Genomic DNA, 22869 nt, shown 5'->3' on the forward strand with positions numbered 1-22869 from the left:
ATTTAGGTTTTCCTCTCCATGAAAGGTGATTTGTTCCAACTTAGCCGTTTGCTGTGGAACCATTTTTGTTATCACCTTATTCATTAAGCCAGGCAATAGTGTCTAGACTAGGTTCTTCCCTAATGGCTTTCCTAGTCTTTCCCTTCATCAGCAGCCTCAAAGGACAAAAGCTTCCCTTACCACTGCGTGCGACTTTTCAGGAGAAGCTGATTGCTAAAGATGAAGGCAATGATGGGTTGTGTATAATTCCATTTGAGATAACATTACAGAGGAAATTAGGAATAAATTAAATACATATGCTAGATAAATATGTACACTTTTGATTTGACATCTAACTATCAGATTATAACAAAGGCTCCTCCTATTGCCTTCTCTTTAAGACAGCATTTCTGTCACAGAAAATGCTTAAGGAAACGTTCTAATTTTGTGATTTAGAAACATGGGCATCTTTTGTAGAAAACCGGTGGCAGTTTTGTTTTATTCTATATTAAACATTTTATGTTGTTCAGCAGCAAATGACAGAAAGCATTCAACCAAAGTACCCCTAAGCCTGCAAAACAGGCCGAAGTGTACATACCTGAATGCAACCAAAGCATCCCTTCACAGCACTTAGCCCATGTGTTAATTAATTCAAAAACTGACATTGCAAATTACCATTTCAGAAAACTAATGTAAAACAAACAAACAAACAACAAAAAACATTTACCCATTGCAACATCCATTATAAATGGAAGCTTGATAGGTATCGGAGGAAAATATTTTCTAAATATATTACCTAAATTGTCTCTCCTTTACAGCCTATAAAATTCAGGTGCTTATTTATGTAAGCCTGAAAGCCTAGTTAACTAAAGAAGCTTTCCAGACTGCATGTAGTTACCTGGAGTTTTATAAAATAAAACACACACACAAAACAAAACAAACAAACAAAAAACCCCACAACATTATTTTCTGACATCCAGAAATAACTTGGTTTTCAATAGAAAAGCTGTAAACCAGGAAGAACCGATCCATTCCCAATATAAAACTTCCCCAATTAAAACAGTACTATTAGAACATACCTTACCTGAAATATATTTTCTTGCTGCAAGCAAACAAGTAACTGTACTGAAGTGAGCCACATAATACCAAGATAGTAGCATAAGAAAAATTATTGACCAGAGTCTGCAGTTGGATGGACATTTTTTATTAGCAATTGCTATCAGCAATTCTAATCAAGATCATTTTGGCTTGACCTAGATTAAATGCTTCCAAAAACTGGAAATTCAAGTCCACACTGAATAATATAGATTTTTCATTCCTGAATGTTTCAGAATTCCTGAAGAAGATTCTCTACCTTTCCTTGCTTCTTTAAAAGCATTTTCTTCATAATTTGTAATAATTTTTATATGTGCTGGTCATGAAAAGGCTTCCTACCTTCAACAGGCAAACCTATAAGCCCAGAAAAAGTTAAACCAAAATCCAGTACAAGCAGCATAACAAAGATTGCCAAAGATGAGATGGAAATAAAAAATATACTGAGAAGGAAATCGAGTGCTAAAACATGCAACTTTTAGACCTCATTACTAAGGCCTATAAATATATTAAAGATGGATATTACTTCTAATATGCTTATGCGCATAATTTACATTATTACCAAACGCTCCCCACAACCCTACAGCTATGGTTCACAGAAGCTCCTTAACTCAGCAGAGACATTACTGCATAATCTCTGATACAAGAACAAGATGAAAAGAAATGATGGCAAATAAGTTTTCTATGAGGAACAAAGAGATATACAAATATGCATAGTTGAGAATCTCGGAGACTGCGTCTGACTGAAAAACTCCAGTTGAGGAGTAATTCAAGGTTTCCAGTTTTGAACACAACAAAAATTTGGTCTTCTACTCAGAAAGTATCTGTAATACTATGAGGCCTAACTTTTGTTTTACATCATTGTTTTTTTGTTTTGTTTTGTTTTTTCCTACCTACGGCAAAGCTAGGGGCTGTTCCATGCTACTTTAAGATACTCTCCACTTGTCTTGATTCGTCTAAGTACTGTGTAAGAAGGGGGGAAAAAAAAAAAAGTAAAATGTGTTCCTGGCCAAGTATGTCATAGCTATGTTTTTTTTGTTTGTTTGTTTGTTGTTTTTGTTTTGTTTTGTTTTGTTTGTTTTGTTTATTTGTTTGGTTTGTTTTTGTTTTGTTTTGTTACTGATGAGCAGCAATGCAGAACTCTATGCTGGGAATGATGACTGATACTGCAATGTGGCATTTCTGGTCCATGATAGCAGATTGCAGTACTTCCACTAAGGTGAATTTTTTTAAATTTTAGACATGGATTTACTGCTCAGACCTTCCAAGAGCTTGGTGGAGGCCCCAGTGATGGCATTTAGCAGCTCAGAGAAGTAGCTGGAGTAGACAGAAACAGCACATACCAAGTCAGATACCCAGGTGGCAAGATGAGAAGCTGTAACGAGCTCATAGGTACTGCTACAGGTCTACTGTCCATTAACCCAACCTCAACCAGTACTTACAGTTCCCAGGAGAGAAACCAGCTGTGGGGTGGGATACAGTTTCAAAGGAAGAGTAGCAGTGGTGCTTTTTGGTTGGAAAACAGGACGAGGCCATGTCCTCTAATGGCAAATCCCACCACTGCCCGGTCAATGCCTAAGGCAAAAAAAATCGAGCCTATCTTTGAGACCTGACATAGAATCACAGAATTGTAGGGATTGGATAGGACCTCCAGAGATCATCAGGTCCAACCCAAATTGCTGTTCACATGCTGTTCACGTTTTATCTCCACCATTGGCTGATATAAAAGGAAAAACGCAAGAAAGTAATCTGTGCAGAAGTCCTCAAAGTTCGTGAAATCCCATCAAATGGGGACTGGACAGTGCCAATCCTGTCAAGAATCCACCTGAACCTTGAACTAATTTATCAAATATCAGACAGGGAGAAATATCTTTGCAAACAGAAAAAAAGACAAACCCCACCAAACTCTCACTGATCTCCTAAAAATAATTCCCCTATGAGCAGCAGTATCCACCATAGCGCCCAAGTCATCTGCAGCCTGCATATTTGCTTAGGAGCTGGTATCACCGAATACCAGATAAAATGAAGAAGTGCTTTCCCATCACCATTAGTCAGTGTGTCTCTGGCAAGTGTCAGAAAATGACAAGACAAAGCCCAGACCCAGAATAACCCCTACTGTCATAATAAACTAGCCAAGTGCCAAGGAAAACAAAATTAAACTCAGTCAGCTTTCGAAGTGAAGTCTGTCTGCTGACTGGTGAAGCAGTGTAGCCATTTTCCTCTATTAGCAATAGAAGATACTTTAATTTTGTCCAATTAGATAACATGGCCTACTACAGCTTTGTCATCAGGAGATGGATGACAAAATCTGAGTTATTAGCAGCTGAAACCCCTGAATTTCTTAAGGGGACAGTTCAAGAACAGACTCTTCAGAAATGTTTCCCCTTTCCATCAGGAAGAGATACAGATCTGATTCATCAATAATTTGTAAACCTAGTCTGGTCTTACAATGATGCTGAAGGACTTGCAGAACTTCACAAGTGCTGGAAACTATTCCTAATTGACATAAATAATAAGGAAGCATATATGAACTATTATCTTAAGAAAGTTTTTCTAGAATGGGGAAAACAACAATATCCAACTGTCATTTTTCACAAGACAACAGTTCATATTGTCTTGTGAGTACATACCATAAAACAACAACAACCCAGTAAAAACAAAAACTGTAATTTTTTAATGCAAATATCATAAAAATCACTAAGAACAATTTTTCAGAGGTAAATATGTCTTAGCATCTTTGAGTAAAATAAGAGTATCAGTAAAGTAACTGAGAAATTAATCTTCAAGTGCCTATAAAGCCAGCATCATTACAACTGGGAAAAGTAAATGTGGATGGCTAAATCAGAAACTTAAGCAGAAAACGAAGGTGTCAGTTAGTACCATTGGGATAAGCATTCCCACCAGGTGAACGGATTCAAGTTTTATGACAAAGCCTCAGCCAAGTACCAACAGGGCTGTTCTGCTGAAGACAGGTGATGGAAGACCAAAGGTGTCCAAAGAAGGGCAATGAGGCTGGTGAAGGGTCTGGAGAACAAGTCATGAGGAGCAGCTGGAGGAACTGGGGTATTAAGAAATAAGCAAATCAACTGCTTGCTACCTACAGATTTTTAAGGACAAGGGATGTCAGGGACTTGGAGAAAAGAAGTGCTCTATTCAAGCTGGAGAAGGATCTGGCTTACGGTGGGAACTATGCCTACTCATGCAGCATCAACGTAGCATGTGGTATGTCCAGTTCTGCCTCATCCATCACAGCTGACTAGGATTTTCTTCAGTTCAAGAGAGCTGACACATGCCTACACAGCAGAGGATGAATTGAGTTTCTTCCACAAACAGACAGCTAGCTAGAAATCCAAAGGATACTCCCAGTAATTAGAGGTGTCTTAATTTAAGTGGACTCCCAGAGGAGATGCTTTCTTGGCACTACTACTGATACACTTCATTTGATCTAGGCACCTGTACATACCTGCAGTTTCTCCACATGCATTAACACCTTAGAGGACAATTGTTAGAACAGAAGTTACACTGAAACTCAACACAATTTGGTCAGTTAGGTTACCCAGAGGAGCTGTGGATGCCCCATCCCTGGAGGTGTTCAAGACCAGGCTGGATGGGGCTTTGGCCAACCTGGTCTGGTGGGTGGCATCCCTGCCTATGGCAGGGGGTTGGAGTTGTATGATCTGTAAGGTCCCTTCCAACCTGAGCCATTCTATGATTCTGTGATGATTCTACAAACTGTCTGCCAAAGTTTGTTGCAGCACTTTATCTCATTCCCTATGCTGTCCCTTCATCCATTTTTGTTTTATAGGGAAATTGAGCAAAAGTTGCTTATAAGAAAAATCTAGAATCACAAAGGAGAAAGGTTTGCTCTTAATTCTGGGGATAGTATTAGAAAGATTGATACTGCTCTTCGTTAATTCTTATATAACAAATATTATGCAAGAATTTCTAGAGCAAGTTTTATATTAGATTATTCATCTGTCATGTGCAAAAAGTTACCAACTCTTGATTTTATCCCACAGGCACATGGAGCTGATTAATGACCTCAGTCTTCAGTTACCAGAATTTCTCACAACTGTTTACAAAAGCAATCACCTCTGACTGAAAGTTAATTTTAAAACATACTAAATGTAAACAGGACCATGATAAATTGATTAGAGAGTAACACTTTAAAATCTATCTCAAGTGCAAAACAAAACCCTAGAAAAAGGTAAAGACAGTTTTCCATGCCCCCTGTTGTTTTTTTCACCATCTTTTCCCATTTCAGGAGATGCCTCAGCATTCATTTCCCTTCTGCTCAGCAGACTTTGAGAAAAGCCTTTTGTAAACCTTTTGTATGAGGGCGGCCAAACACTACACCAGGCTGCCTAGAGACACTAAGGTCATGCTCAAAACCTGACTGGACACAGTCCTGGTCAGCCTGCTCGAGATGACCCAGCTCCGGACAAGACTTTTCAGAAGTGCTACTTCCAAAGGCAAACCTCAACCATTCTGTGTTTCTCTATTGCTTTGAAATACCACAGCAAATAAAGCATATGATGACCTCAGCTCCCTTTTTTGAAGCATGTTTGTGGATGGACTCATATACCAGTGTTACTGTTGACATTAGGAATTACCATCCTCTCTGCCTGTTAGGAGCAGAGCATGTCCAAGATACATGTGAGCACCAAACACTTCAAACAAGCGTACATACATGCCATGAATTTATTCTGCCATGAATTTACTCTGCACTGCTCATGTTCATTTTAAATTAAACCTTTCCCCCTACCCACTTTGGACTTTTTCTTTAAAGCAAGCCATTATTTTCAATGGTACAGCAATGTATTATATAAGATATAAACATGAAGCTGCTTCATTGACAAGCATATAACATGCCATGGATCCTAAGTAAAAATAGGAATAAATAAAAAGCACTACTGATGTTGGTGTTCTCAGTTACACACAACAAACAAACCCCTAACCACATAACTCAAAAGATAATAAAAAAAAAAAAAAGAAAGAAGGACAAAACCTGCCTCTTAATAAATAGACTCCATGATCATGCCAAGTTGCTCATTCAACAAACCTACTACAGCTTGAGGATATCCATTTTATGAGATCATTTGTGTATGAAGCACACAGTCCACCTAGCAGACATTGACAGCTTTTTTTATTTTTTTTTGCCAATAGAGCAATGAAGCCACAGATTTTCAAAGATCATGTTCACTTCCAAACTCACCAGTCACATTCACAATCACTGTAATTCTAGTCTACGCAATGCCTTTGAACCAGGAATAAATTTCTTTCAAATTATTTCACAAAACATTTAAATTTACGTTCCTTTTTCAAAAATCCCAAGAGCATAATTTTTTTCAGAAATTAAAAAATCTTCTTCTTTAAGCCAAGGAAAAAGCATCATGAATTGAATTAGATCTGCCTTTCATCTGTGCAGAATTACTCAGTTCCCAGGACAAACCGGAAGAATGAATTTTGGTTTTGGTTTTGAGAAGATTATTGTAAAATACATGGGCTGTCTGAATACATTTTGGCAACTCATGAACATGTGATGCATGTACAAAGTGAACAGGGAAACAAAATCAGCCTCTAAAGGGGTGGAAAATACACTGAAAAAAACAACAGATTACAGTCACACAGTTTTTCCTGTTCAAAATAACCTTACATTCCTATAATCATCAATTTTTGAAGCATTAGAATAACATCTGCTTTTCTGCATTTCCTTTTTTTTTTTTTTCATTTTCATTTTTCCTAAAGTCTCTTGCAGATACAGCACTAATCTAATTGCTGATAGCTAGCATTTCTATCATCTCTAGAGAAACTTGCCATATCAAGCACAAAAATCCTCTCACTTGCCTGAAGAGTGCACAAGTACACCGCAAGTTATGTCAAACACTGCACGTGAAGGATAACTCAACGGGGAACAAGAGACAGGTGTCACATTCATATCAAAAGAAGAATCTGTGAACAATTAACCATCTCCCTTTCAAAATGAGAGATGCCTGCAGCCAATATATATGACATATGCATCATTCTCTAAAAAGAAAATAACCGTCAGTCATTTTATTTAAAACTCTGCTGTCCACATTTTCACGCCAGAAAACCATACTAAAATATCCTGAATTTAACTGTCCATAATATTAATTAATCATATATTTAAATACGCATACACTTTAAGTAACTCAGGTTACTTTACACAAGTAGTTTTATGCTTAAATTATGTGCCAAGGTTATATTTTAAATTCTGTAAAGTGTAATTATCAGAACACAACATTTGTATTACTATAAATTCATTTTAAAACATTAAATTAAATTGATAGTGCCACTATAATTAAAACAACGCTAAGCAGTTACCAAGAGAAACTTCCTTGGTGCTTTTACTCATAGTTCAAGAGATCGCTGTAAGGAAGCTAACACTAGTCTAGTAAATACAAATGGAAAAAAAATATTAAAAATAAGATTTCAATTTTACAAAGTTAGATTTAATTGAACATGAACTGCCTAAGTATTTCAATATTTTCAGCTGTCATTAAAGAATCACAGTGTGTGTTACAGCCATAAAATCCCTCAAAAAATTCACACACTATGCAGCAGGTATTTGAGAGCAATTTAAAAGGAAGAATGACAGTCTTCAAACTACCTGATCCATCAGTAATTAAATAAACAGATTCTTCTGTTAACATGGAGCATTCAGTGAAAGAACAAGAACTGTGTGATTTCAATAGCGTTTTCCTCCTATATTCTAAACAGCTGCAAACATTAGTCCACCTGTAAGTGACTGATGCTTCTGTTCGTGTGATTTTGTATACTCTTAATGGAATAAACATTTTTCCCCATTTTGTATTACTCACTTTGGACATGCAGATTCCATCAGAAGCATGTATTTAATCATTTTCAACATAGAGTTTTAAATTATCTGCATTTTAAAATACGATCCGTATACATAATGATAAATCAGAACCTGTTACATTTTATAAAGAAACTAAATTCCTACCTTATCAGGTCCAAACTGAGAAGTTCCCACAGCTTTCACCTATGTGAAATAATATTACAGCAGTGAGTTAAAAACCTCTTGCTTCACAATGATACTTGCTAAGTGGAGTTAGCCGTGTGAGCTGATAACTGCTCAGTAAAACTGCTCACCTCCAGCTGGTAGCAACAGCTCTGTGCAAATATCACTTGACTACTGCTGTGAACTGCAGCTACTCAGAGTGAAAGTAAGATAAGACTTGATATGTGAATATGTTTCAACACATTCAGAGGAAATGACTCAACTATCTGCACATCTTTAAACACTGGAAACTGCTTCCTCCCTCCCACCCCCTGCCGCAGAAGGTGGTATAAACGAAAGTTGCTGTCATTTATTCATTAAACACTGGCATGAACCACACAAAAAAGTTCAACGTGTGAACACTAGATCCTAGATAATCCCTACACTTATTTTGCCAATTAATGCCTCGAGTGGAGAAATACAAAACTTAGATGTTTGTTTTACTACACGAACACATAAGAATTTTATGAAAATCAAAGAAAATACATACTTTCTACCCTAGTATATTCACTCTGAAGACACTTCCAAAGGAAAGCTCTACAGAGCGATCTGGATAGGCTGACCGATGGGCTGAGGCCAACTTTATGAAGTTCAACATGGCTAAGTGTCAGGTCCTGCACTTGGGGCACAACAAGCCCATGCAGTGCTACAGGCTGGGGGCAGAGTGGCTGGAAAACTGTTCAGAGGAAACGGATCTGGGGTGCTGATTGATGCTCACCTGAATATGAGCAGTGTGCCCAGGTGGCCCAGAAGGCCAGTGGCATCCTGGCTTGTATCAGGAGCAGTGCAGCCAGAAGGACCAGGGAGGTGATCATCCCCCTGTACTCTGCTGTGGTGAGGCCGCACCTCAAGTGCTGTGTTCAGTTTTGGGCCCCTCACTACAGGAAAGACATTGAGGCCCTGGAACATGTCCAGAGAAGGGCAATGAAGGTGGGGAAGGACATGGAACACAAGTCTTACGAGGGGCAGCTGAGGGAGCTGGGGTTGTTTGGTCTGGAGAAGAGAAGGATCACGGCAGACCTCATTGCTCTCCACAGCTACCTGAAAGAAAGGTGGGGGGAGCTGGGGGTCAGCCTCTCCTCACAGGTACCTAGTGATTAGAGGGAATGGCCTCAATGTTTAGGTTGGATATTAAGAATAATTTCTTCACTGAAAGGCTTGTGCAGCATTGAAACAGGCTGCCCAGTTGAGTCACTACTCATGGAGATTTTCAGAAGACGTGCAGATGTGGTGCATAGGGACATGGCTTACTGGTAGACTTGGCAGTGCAAGATTAACGGTTGGACTGGATGGTCTTAGAGGTCTTTTCCAACCTAAATGGTTCCATGATTCTAACTAATTTAAACAGACTTAAAAAAAAAAACTTTTCAGGTAACAACTGCTATTAATGTCTTATAAAACTTCAAAAAATTTTTCTTCTTGGTCACTACAGAAATATCAGAAGCTGAAAAAGAAGGTATGAAGATAAAAAGGCTGAGATAAAAATGATGTATATCTTATTCAATAGAATTTCAAAATATCTTCAGTTTAAGAGCATAAAGTGCAAATATTCCACAACTGGATACACATCATTATTTGCATGATGTTAGAGTCTGTCCAGTCTTACCTACCCTTAGTATGGCACTTAATTTATTTCTTTAATCTCCACTTGCTGAAGAAAATCTTGCTTTAATTTAGCTTGAATCTTGAGTATGCAGAGAAATGGCTCTCTTTAAAATCCTTATATGTCTTCAACATTTTGTAGTCAGCACTACAGATTTAACATTCTTCTACAGCACGTTGCTTTTGATCTAAGTGATCTCAGTTTTACAGGCTTTGGATCTCCTGCATTAAGCATAATATTCCACAGCAGCCGATGAATGAGCACAACCTGGAAAAGTGGATTCTCTCTTCCTAGACTTCTCCATTTCACAGAGAATCCCATTGATGCCTGGGACACCCTCACACACTGGTGCAGTTTACGCTGTACTATGTCAGTCTAGACTTAAATTTAGTGGTGTGCCTGTGAACTACAAGTTTCAAACACCACGGATAGCCAGAAAGTATGTATCATCCTGTAACCAAACATAAAAAATCAGTGCTCTCATGAAGCTGTTGGTGTGATAGGAACATTGAAATAACTGATCTAATATATATCATTATTAGTTCTAATGAATAAATAAATAAATAAATAAAAATACCAGATTATTCCTCAATAGCACCCTGCTACAAAGGAGAAAAAAGTATGGTGGAATTAGTTATTTCATGTCAACCACATACTAACCAACTTGGGTACCAGACTAGGTCAGAACATTCCACCATTTTCATAATTTTAACTTAGTTTAACGGTGGAATTAAATATTTCTCTTGGCATAAAAAAAAGTCATTTCTAAAGAAAATAAGAGTAAACACTAGAATCACTCACCCAAGGAACAAGACTGTGACTACAGGTTCTGATAGACCTGGGTCAGATGCAATATACCAAAATAACAGAAAACATAGGAAATGCATGCAAAAGAAACCCCCAAAAGTCATCATCCCGATGGCATGAAAAAGCATCATATATGTTACACATGACATATGACATGTTCACATAGATGACACTGCTGAAATCTTCCATGTGAAGAGCTCAAGACAACCTAGACTTTGGCAGACTCCTGAAGCAACTTAGGAGAACAAGTTAATAAGGAGTAAAGTATCCCCTTTCTCTACTGGAAGAGAATTTTTTCCTAAAACAGCAAAGTTTTATTTTGAATTGATAGAGAGTGATGTTTCTGTTCTTAAAATAAAGATTTGCGTAGCTTCCATGGCTTCAGATACAAGGGCATAAGCCCTTGCTCATGTGATTTAATTCCTGTATGCGTTGCTTTTGATTACTGGAAGCAGAGTAATAATTCTCCCTTACTTTACAGATGATGTTGAGCACTCAGACACTACTGTGAGAGGGTCCACAAAAGGAACAATAGCATCTGTTATCTCCCTGGCTACTGTTCCAGAGAACAATGAATTCATTTGCAAGTAGCGCATATGCTTTTATTCTCATTTAACAGCAATTTCCAAAGAATCTCACTTATTTATGTAGAAGAAAAGCAAGTAATGGAGGACAGAAGTCTATAGAAAGCAAGAAGAAATTTTAATCTGTACATTTGTTAAAGCCATGTTCTTTATCACTTCTTCCTGCCTTCAAAGCAATAAACTCCATCTGCTACAAATAAATACTAAACAAATTCTTAGTAGGGTCAAAATCCACCTGGAAAGAGCTGAAAGAGCAGAAGTGGCTTGAAAGCTGATTAAAGAGCCATTCCAGATGATGACAAAAGAAAGCACTTTGCTACTCAATACCACAAGGGAGGTTGTTGATGGAGACTCACCCCAGTGAGCCCCTTAAAGTTGTGGATAAAACAGGGAGAAGGAGTTGACTAGGTTTTCCATCAGGTGCACTCTTGCACTGGGGATCTAGACCCAGGTATCCCCTTCTTGACTGATGCCTCCTGAACTCTCCCCACGAACCACGTGGTCGCTCCTGACAGCCACTTTCCCACCTGCTCATGCCAAGGGCTTCCCCCAGAGCCACTCATAACCAGCAGAGGGGAAAAGAAAACAAGTATGGACTGAGAAATACTGCCCTTAGTGCTCAAGTGACAGCTTGGAAGAAAAGGTATTATGCTGAAGCCCCCACTCCACAGTGGTGTGCATCTCCCATTATGGTGGGAGAAAAGCTTTTGTTTTTTTCCTGTCTCTTTTTTTCTTTTTGTTTTCAGAATGTACCTCTCTCCTTAGTTTCTAAAGGCACATGATGATGTATTGTTAGGCTAACAAACATTTTGAAAATACGGTTTTTGAAACCCTACAACAGAGGATGAGAAATCAGTTATTTGAAAGGCAAAACAGGTCTCATAGCTGTCTGCTATGAGAAATCAGAGAGCAGACAATAGACCCGTGACACTGAGTAAAGTGTTTTTAAAATGTGAGTTTTCTACTGAAGCTCGTATGTCAATAAACACAGGCTTTCTAAAGAACATCTATAAATTACAGTTAGATGACTTCGCTTTTGAAACAATCTGAAAAGTTTCTTCAGTGTCAATGTGACATATTGAGGAATAATGAACTGACTAACTACACTCTGATCTATTCATCTGAATAAAACGTGATAGATTAGATTGACCTGAAACAGTGGAACAACATAATTCAGTGAACAGACAATCGTGGTGTTATTTTTCTTCAGAGAACTTTACAGCTTCTTGAGTAGTGTCACCTACTTTGAGAGCATGCTGTACCATTCAAAAGGAAAACATTATCCATAACAGTTTTGCGATCTTTCTTCCTGATTTAGCATTTTAAATGAATACAGAATTAATGAGATATTATACCAACACTAACAACAGCTAAGGGGAAAATCATTTTCAGCTCAGGAAAAGACAGTAATAGTAAGAGTGTAACAACATCTGATTAGAAAGATGCATGCATATGATATTCTATATTGATCTGCCTAGCAATGTACTTCTTTCAACTCAAGAAGAAATTGGTTTACAGTGTGCTAGGATTTTTTTAATTTCACTGACTGCCAATACTGTCACTACTGATGAATGTTTAACCTCCTACAGGCTAATTTAGCACCACATGAACACTGTGGAGGTCCTGGTGTGCCATGGAACAGTTTTTCAGGTTTCAGTATGGAAAATGCTGCTGAGGCCAGGACTTCTTCCTTTATTCACTGTTTGCACACTTTACATTCGTAATTGAGGAACAGAACAGTAACTATAACCTTTAACGATAATGGTCAACTAATGGTAACAAAACTATGACGCAATTAGTAGGAATGATTTATTTCTGTACAACAACTAATACAAATTACCCTGTAACTTGACGAATGCCTCTGAGTGTTTCCTCTGCCTAGTGACAGCATTCTTCATCTACATTTCTTATTATTTGTATCTGCCCGCATGAAGTATTTCTGCAGATGGAATCAAATACACTTTCCTCAGATACTGAATTTCCTACCAAAACATGAAAAAAATACCATAAATAACAACCGATTTTACTGATTATTTATGCCTCTAACCTTATTCCTGTAGACCACTAAGCAGGCAGTCAGCTGGAAAGAAAACTGAAACCAGTTACTCCTTGTACATGCGGAAGTCCTGGAAATTATTTGAATGGTCCTGCTCCCTGCAAGCACGCTTCTCCAAAATTAACCAAGGGAGTGCATCTCCCAACACATAAAGACAGGGCTTCTCATGCCTGCCTCTGTATTATACAAAATCAAAAACAAAAAAAGATTGGTGGAAGCAAAGAAGTCCTTGATACAAACCAGAAAAAAAAAAACTCAAATACAGCAACCACAACTGTCCTTCCAAGAACTTCACAGCAAACCCTGGTAGAGGGGACTTCTCTACAGACAGAGAGCAGTGAGTCTGCCAGATCATCAGCAGATTGCCCAGGAAAGATCCTATCTACCAAACAGACTTCTCCAAGTAAGTTATAAGAAGTAAGTTATGGATATCCAACCCATGACTTGCACTGTTACACTGCTAGCAAATAGGAAGTAAAAAATGCTTCTCCTAGTACACTATCCACAAAGGAACAGCTTGAGGCAGGACTACCAAAGAGGCTGTTAAATCAGTATTTTAAAGTAGAAAACACAAACAGGCATTATTTAGAATAATTGGAGTTGTGAAAAGGTATCGTAGTTTTGGCTGTGACAGAGTTGATTTTCCTTCTGGTGGCTGGTATGGTGCAGTGTTTTGGATTTAGGATGAGAATGATGCTGATAATTCACCAATGTTTAGATGTTTAGCTGTTGCAGAGCAGTGCTTGCACTAAGCCAAGCTTCTCACACTGCTCTCCCAGCAAGGGGTTGGGGGGGACAGAGCCAGCACAGCTGCCCCCAGCTGCCAGAGGGATGTGCCATACCATGGGGGCATCGTACAGGATAATTATATGGGGGGGGCTGGCCAGGGGGCTGCTGCTGCTGGGGATCTGGCTGGACATTGGTCAGATGATGGTGAGGAGTTGCACTGTGCATCACTTGCTTTGTACATTCTTTATATCATTATTATTATTGTTTTCCCTTCCTTTTCTGTCCTATTAAGCTGCCTTTATCTCGACCCATCGGTTTTCACTTTTTTCCCCAGCTCTCTCCCACATCCCACTGTATGAGGTGAGGAATGGATGAGTGAATGGCTGCGTGGTGCTGAGCTGGCTGCTGGGTTAAACCACAATAACGGGATGAAAAACCTGCTGCAAGTCAGCACTGACCTGTGCCCACATGCTAGGCAGAGAGCATGGCTTCAGTGAATGGCTGCAATCAGATGATCAGATTTTTTTTTTTTTTTTTAGATATTTTTTAGACAGCATACTATATGGTAGCATGAAGATTATGTTATATATGACAAAATATACAGAGGGTAAGAGCAAGGACGGGTAGCCTAGGAAGCATACAGACATTGTCCAAGCAGCCAGGGATCAGGTTAGGAAAGCTAAATGCCTATGGAAAATAAGGAGGTGATGGCGACAGATAATTTGGCTTCACTAAGGGCACATCATGCCTGACAAATCTGATGGCCAATATGTTGTGAAAAGATAGATGTCTGTTTCCAAGGAACTCCTCCAAACGTAACTGTTCTTACAAAATTTTGGAGGTCCATGTTGCTCGGTTAGATATTGAAACAACAGCATATAAATATTGAAGCCAGGACATTTCACTTCTCACCACTTAAAAAACAAACAAGCAAATGAAAAAAAAAAAAAAAAAAAAAAAACACTAAAAACTAAAGCAATTTTCATGTCTTCAGAGTAAGTTCTAAATGACAACATCAAAATAAACCTGATAGTCTGCTACGATGAGACTAATGGTTTACTGGATAAGGGGAAGGAGGGCAGCAGATGCTGTTTATCTTCAAATTAACAAGGCTTTCAACACCGTCTCCCATAATATCCTCACACACAAGCTGACAAAGTACAGACTACGCAAGCAGACAGAAAGGTAGGCTGAGCCTTCCTTAGGCTGCTGCACTCAGAGCAGTGCGATCAGCGACACGAAATCCAGCTGGGGACCAGCACTGTACGCAGCAGCGTGCCCCAAGAGGTGATGCTGGGGCCAGTGTGCTTCAGCAGTTTGTCCTTCTTCAGCTAAGTGGAGGACATAGCTAACACAGCAGACAAACTCAGATTTAAGTCCTTACTCATTCCATATTGAAAAGTACATTACTTGAATTTTATTTATTTTTTAATCATCTGCAAAACATAGCTTCCATCTCAGCTGAGTAAAAGCACAGCTGAAGATACACAACAAAGAGTTATTGAAATGCAGGATGGGAACTTCTGGTAAAGAATAAACCCTGAAAACAGGCACTTATTTAGAATTTATTGGTATAGTTACATTTCCCCAAATAAGAAATCATCCCTCTAGTAGAAGTTATAGGCCTATAAACAGTATAGGAGAATATTGATTCTCCATTTTAAAAGTTTTAATTTTGAAATGCATTAACACCTTATAACTCAGCTTGAACTTCCAGTATCTGATGTACAAAGATAGTGTTCACGTCAGTTCAGAAAACAAGGGGATGCAAAAATGCTGAAAACCTACAAGCATACTTGCAACTCTGTTAATGATTTTTTTGATTCTAATAAAGTAACTATTAAAGATGACTTAGCAAAAATAAATAAATAAATAAATCTAAAAGGTCAATAATTTAATATAACTTGAACAAAAAAAAAAAAAAAAAGCAAACAGTAAGGATTGTGAAATAAGCAGTTATTCAGGTATATATCCAAGGGAGCTACCATCTTACTAATTTATGGTGGAAATTCAGATAAAGCTCTATGAAAAACAACAGCATCTCAGTTTATACTTGTAATCCTGGTGCAATGTAATTGCTGAAGACAATAAACTTGTAAAAGGAGACTCTCTTGAGATACAAGAGTGGTTCATACCTCCTTATTTTAAGCACTGAAAATGTACAGTCTGTTCAAGTACAACTTCAAAAGTACCTCATGTAGTTTCTTTGATTGTGTATGTCCTTGTTTTCTAGTTTTTAATTCTAATTAAAAAATTAATAATAAGTTGAAGCATAAAAAATATTGCTGCTGATAAAGCAGGATAAAGTTAAGATATGCACTGAACATGTGTTATGCCAAAATCCAAAATTCATTAAAGGAAGAAAGCCTATGGAGTGACATGACAGAGGTCACTTCTGCTACAAAAGCACCATACTGAAAGAAAGAAGCTCTACTCTGAACTAAAACAGGTTAAGACGTGCAAAAGCAACTAAAAGTAGCTTTTTTGAGAAGCTTTATAGACTCAAGTAGGTCATCTTGTGTAGCACCATGCTGGTTAATTACATTACTTATAAATTTAAGACTAGTATGTTTCCCAAACTGACTGAAAAAATGCCTCAACAACAAATACCTCACCAAGGTAAGATGCCCCTTTGTAACCCTTGACTTTATAAATGCTTACTTTGCCCTTTACTGTAAAGCAGTCTTCGTCAATACATCAAAGACACGATTATCTTGAAAGCGCTACAGCTAACCTTCAGGACTTTCCTTTTGCAATAACCACAGTAAAGAGGATGAAAGCTGTGACACGGCCACTACACAGGAAGGACATAAAAGGTGTTAAAAGAAGTAATACAAAATTCATAAAGATATTTCCTCCGTATCAATTTGGCACTGTATTTTAACTTTTGTATTGAAGTATCTCCCTCCAAAAGTGTAACTTCAACCAAGGGAGGACATTATAAATAACACTGTACTGTACGCAGGCAAGGATGAAGACAGTGGACACTTTTCCTCTGGATGTGGATCAAAGGAAGGACTGGCATTCTCTCTTTTTTCAAAGAGCTGAGACACCCACTTTGAAAAGCAATGCCGGGCTCTCCAGTCCAAGGGAACCTCTCAAAAATACAGATAGTCAGTATGAGAGGGTGCTGATTTAAGAATTTTTGAGAAATTCCTCGTTAAGAAAATATTGATAACGAGACGTTAGTATTAACCAGTAATGTACTACTACATGCCTCACCATGACCACTGGTGTTATACAGGAAGCCTAAATGCACAACTCATGACTGTGCTTTCTGGTAGCAGGCCAAGCACTTCTGGAATTTGCTTTAAGTATTATCAGAAATCTTTAAGTGCTTCAGAGGCTTTTGAAATCTGACTGTGTGTATTGTCTATTTACTGTTCTGATGCTCCAGCATCAGAAAGTTTAATCTTTTGTCCATTATCATCTTTCAGTAAACTCCTACATAATTCCTTCTGGACAATATGAAAAATGTTCAATGACAAAATAGATACCTAATGCACCATTACAATGTATTTTCTGTGCTACTTATTGCTCTTAAACAAGGGAAGAAGCATCTCCTCATTTTAATAGTTTGCATAATTTTTATTTTCAAAGACCTTCTCCATGATTGTCTGTATGCCTTTTTCTTTATTCCCATAACAGTTTTTCCAAACAATCAGAGCAGAATTTATCATGAGCTCCAGGGAAAGACTGGACCCAAGATATTTCAATAACTGAACAGACTGAGCAAAGCTTTGATTTGCTAGTATAGTTATTTTCCAATCTGGAAACCTGAAAAAGAGATCTTGTTTCTAATTCTACGAAAATTCATTTATGAGACTACCCAAAATCTGTACTAGATTCATGTACTAGATTCACAGCTTTTTTTGTAAACACACATATTCAAGATAAAGTGCTGGAGATGGCATTACATCAGACAGTTGCTTCAATGCTTTTCAAAACAGTCACTGCACGGTACAGTACTTTTATTCACTCGAACACTCAAGATTTCCTGGAAGAGAATAGAGCGTGCAAACCATTATCATCTCTTCTAGTACCTTGGAAAAGCATCTTTGTAATAGGCTGCACTTTCTTTTGTTCTTTTTAGGCAGGAAGGCATACAGCTTGTACAAACATTTAATCTCTGTGCCTTAATTCTCCTCATTAACAATCAGACAGTTAATAATCCTGAAATATGGGTCTAAACGGAGGTCAAGGTGTGGGACTCCGTAACTAAAAATGACAAGGTTGCAGTGGGATTGCTCGGCACCTGGCGAGCAGTCTCTGAGGCCTTACAGAGCCGTGTGGGGCCACAATCAGAAACGTGTGGTTTGCCAGTCAGTGAGGGAGCTGCGGGCTCCTTTATCGATCCTTCTGCTACGCCATGGGCCCCTTTGCTGCTACAGCCATCGCAGGCCTTTGCTGCTACACCCCTGGTGACCTGGATGTGCCTTTTCACCCAGGCCCTATGGCCTTGAAAAGGAGATGGATATGTTTTTCTTCGATCCCGGAAGAACAGGATACATAAGGCCCAAAGGCCGAGTTGCTTGACAACGTAAAGCGAGACGTTGTTCCCAGGACTAGCCCTGGAATTCTCCGGTGTTTGTAATCAAGAAAACGGATGGAAAATGGAGACTGTTATATGATCTGAGAGAAATTAATGAAGCCTTCAACCAGGATTCCCAACTCCAGCTATGCTCCCCCAGTCATGGACATTACCTTTTCTGATTGTACATGGGTATAGGCGCACTCGGGTTTAGTGTGTAAAAGCAAAGTTCTGTATATTTAGAAGGTTCGATGTTGCTGTGTGTGTGTTGGCATAGCATTGACTCCCCTCACACCCAGCGCTGTTTACTTGCCTTTTCTAAATATTACTAAATTCAGATTGAGACTTGATTTATAACACCCCTGTCCCCCCTGTCCCTCCCCCAGCCCAATGCCCCTCCCCATTTTCACCCCAGCCCCAACCCCCCCCACCCCAAACACCCCCCTGTCCCCAGCCCCCAGCCCTGTGTCCCCCCCAATAACTCCATATCCTCCCTCAAAAGAACCCTGTCCCCCCCAGCCCCATGTGCCCCTTGTCCCCCCCCCCCAAACACTGTTGGGAATTGGCACAAAGGGCGTGGACATGAGTCCGTAGAACAGTTGTTTGATCAGAGTTTGTTTTAAGCAACCAGGAGTAGGCCTCAGTTTGCATGACTGAGGAATGAAAAATTCCGAGTGTGGCAAAAAAGGTGCCCACGCGGCAAGGACAGAATATTCTTATCTCGAAGAGGAGGTTTCTAAGGGGAAAACAACTGCCAGAAATGTGAGGAAGGAATGTCCGTGTGTAACCGCAAGCAGGGGGAACATAAACCAAAATAACCTTTTAGGCTTAGCCAATCAGTGAGTGACTAATAGGCATAATTATAACAATCTGTATAAATATGCGCTATCTGGACAATAAAGAACTAGAACTATGCTTTACCACTCATATGGAGTCGGCTGCATTTGTTCCCTCTGCCGCGGCCTAACAATCTCAGTAAACCTGTAAGCCTGAAGCCATTGTGTTAGATTCCAAAGTTTTCACAGGAAAGTGAAAACTTTCAGAACAGAAAGTTTTCACACAAATAAGAGGTTTGGTGTTGATCCTTTATGAAATGTCTGGCATGATTTTTATTTTCTGGCACTTCAAGAAATAGACAGCTGGGCGACAGTCAAGGCACAGTAAGGAGAGCAAACAAAAAATTAACTGCTACTGCTAGCAAGGGCATGCTTTGTAGCAAATGAAATGAAATAGGATCATAAAATATCCACATTGGAAGGGACTCACAGGAGACTCCTGGGTCCCCAAAGACCACCAAAAATAATAAAATAAAATAAAATAAAAATCAGACCACTGTCTGAGAGCATTGTCCAAATGCTCCTTGAACTCCATCAGGCTCAGTGCCCTGACCACATCCCTGGGCAGCCTGTCCCAGTGCCTGACCACCTCTGGGTGCAGAACCTTTCCCTAACCCCCAGCCTGACCCTGCCCTGTCCCAGGTCCATGCCGTTCCCTCAGGTCCTGTCGCTGTCCCCAGAGCGCAGAGCTCAGTGCCTGCCCCTGATCACATGCTACAAACATTTTCTAGTAATTTACCAAAACCAACAATATACTCAGTTGCAGGATGCCTTCTGTCCAAAGGAACAAGCTGTTAAACTGACAATACGTCACTGCTGACTTCTTCCTAAGCTTTCATCAGTCACCAACCTTCACCAAAGAAAGTTCATACAGTTACTTAGATGTTCTACACAATGTCTGGCTCTGCAGCCTCAGCTCATTTGATTATTATTTGCTTTTGTTCCACCCTTCACTTCCCTCATTAATTACTGTTCTTCTTCTAGCTTCTCAGAGTGTCACTCTTCAGGCTTTTATACAGTAAGACTGCATTAAAGGAAAACAATTATGAATTTTATCCATAATATCCTTTATCACATAGTTCAGAAAAAAAAAAAATACTATATCTTATGTATTTGTAAAATGCCTATATGTACTGGACTGAACATTCAAAATTACAGTATAAATAAAGAACAATTACAACCTGTTTAAATAATATTTTTGTTTCTTTCAATCTGAACACCCAGATATGAGTGCTCTTTCCTATTTTAAGACAAAATTTTGCACTACACAGTAAAACTTCCATTTAATTTTTCAGAAGTTTGTTCATGATCTGGTACACTTTCAGTAAAGTGATAAAACTTCGTATCCTAAATGAGTGCCAGAATGACTCTATACAAAATATACTTCAGAAGTATAGTTCAGTTGAAGCATCTGTTCCTAGTAACAATCACCATCAGGTTTGCCTCACTCCCTGTCCAAAATAGTCTTCATGCCTCTCAGCAGTGATCAGAGTTATACCTCTAAAGAGCATTTGAAGTATGAGAAGGGCAGGTGGAGAAAGACACTGATGAATTCTGGAAGATTCTCACAACTTCATTGTACAGAACAGCAGTTTTGCATTTTACAGAGGCAACGGGCAAGATCCATCTATAGTTTCCCAACTGCTATCCAACAAATTGCTCTTGTTGTCTACTCTTCATCTGGAGTTTAATTAACTATCAATAATAAAAGATTTTGGAGTGAATTGGTTTAGTTCCATCTTGTGCCACTCTCATAGCATGCAGACTCACTTCAATTAGTGTTGGTGTTATTTAGTCTGTCAGCCAAAGATAAAACTTGGAACTCATATTCAAATGTAAATATTGAAATACTACTGTGCACAGAAAAACATCAGGTATTTCTTAATAAATTAGTTATATTATACTTTTAACTACAATACTTTTAAAATATATCATCATTTCAAATAAATACATATACATGCACACACATAAATACTGACACTTTTCCAATAAATGTGATGTATTTCCTCTGTTTTCTGCTAGTTATATTTATTTTAAACAACAAATACTTGGGAATTAAAATATTAATATATCTGTCCCTATACTACCTATGTATTCTTCTTTCATTTGAAAAAAAACAAACAAACAAACAAAAAAAAACACACTTTTGAGCAGAGGAGTATATCATTTTGAAAATTATTCACTGGCTTAAGGTAACAGAAGCTTAACACAGATTCATCAGTTTGCTTAGCAGATGGAAGCAGTACACCCAACAGACAACTTCAATAAAGCACACTGAAGTACTCCATTTTGCGCGGATGAAAGCAGCTAACGTATCAAAAGAGATTTGTTAGTTTCATGAGATGTGGGGGTTACATGGGCACATTCATATTTGTATGCTGCAGACATTGGATATCCCCTGTCACTGAATGACCAGCTCTGCAATAAATTACACATCACCAGATGCCACAGGACATGTAGGGAGGAGAGGGTCTCCTTGGCTAAGCCTCACGAGAGATCATACCCCAGAAAGTGTGCACCGATTTAGTTCTGTAGACTGCTAAGAAACAATCATTATCTCAGCAATCAGAAGTAGATATCCCTCACCGCTGTTACGCGTTGGTGAAATCTTAATTTATCACACTACACCAACTTCCTCTTAGGGAATAAAAGCCATTACTGAGGCTACCACTGCAATGGCAATTCTGGACCGCTATCCAAGAGACTCAACTGTCTGGCAGGAAAATGTGTCACATGTTAAAACAATCTAAACTTTTATGATGCTTTTCAAACTTATACAATGTGTTAGTAAGTTTGGAAAATATTGTACATTTTTTTTCTTTGGCATCCCTAATGCTTACTTCCATTCCGTCCTTCAAGAAGTCCAGAAGTCCAGGCTTTTCCTCCTATGTATTAGGAAGTGCAGCAAAAGTTTTATCTTTTTGTCTGAAAACAGTCAACTCAAGTTAAAAAGAAAAAAAAAAAAAGGAAATCAAAATCAGATATATTAGGGGAAGATTGTATTGTATTAGGACTCTGAATCTTATTGCTAAAGTGTAAATTTATCTACAGAAAGGATAGTGAATCACTGAAATGCTCTTGCCATATAAAACATTTAAATCACCAGAATGCTTTGTCAATCAAACAATTCTCAGATATATTTTGAAGTTTGGAGCACAAAAAGGATGCACAATGGCTACTTGACTGTTCAGGTTGTTATTAGGTGATCTTTCCTCCATGTGCAGCTAAAATTAAGAGGGAAAAAGATTTTACAAAATCATTGTATTAAAACAAGTGAGAACATACAAATAGAACCATAAGCTTATGCATCAAAAATTCATCAAAGTAGTCTCAAAAATCTCTTCTGAGACAAACAGAAGTATTAGCTTATGCAAATGAAAACACATGCATACACACATAATTCACTTGATACTACACAGATCAAGTGGTTAACATATAGTTCTCAGCCTTGGTGTCCAACGAAATTGCGTTGTCACTGTAATAGATCTTTTGCTTCCTTTGTGGCACTTAAGGGAGCTATTAAATATATATATATATATATATATATCTTGCTGTTGATAATCTGCTCAACTGTAATTCTTCTTGTTAAATCTAGCCAAAAAGAGGACAA

General features: G+C 38.4%; 1 protein-coding gene across 9 annotated transcripts in view; it reads right to left on the bottom strand.

Moving 5' to 3' along the window:
- The window catches only part of MCTP1 (multiple C2 and transmembrane domain containing 1), a 274785-nt gene that overhangs the window by 190750 nt on the left and 61166 nt on the right, over nucleotides 1-22869 (bottom strand). Inside the window, exons 1-2 of one of the 9 annotated variants that reach the window (XM_068667727.1) lie at nucleotides 8206-8314; nucleotides 8057-8095 (exon numbers count right to left, since the gene is read on the bottom strand). The exons of the other annotated variants lie outside the window; for them this stretch is intronic. The gene's annotated coding sequence lies outside the window, so the exon portion shown is untranslated. Of the gene's footprint in view, nucleotides 1-8056; nucleotides 8096-8205; nucleotides 8315-22869 lie in introns of those variants that run through there. 9 annotated transcript variants of the gene reach the window in all.

Source organism: Anas acuta, chromosome Z (assembly GCF_963932015.1).
Source record: "Anas acuta chromosome Z, bAnaAcu1.1, whole genome shotgun sequence".
In the NCBI taxonomy this organism is placed as follows: Eukaryota; Metazoa; Chordata; class Aves; order Anseriformes; family Anatidae; genus Anas; species Anas acuta.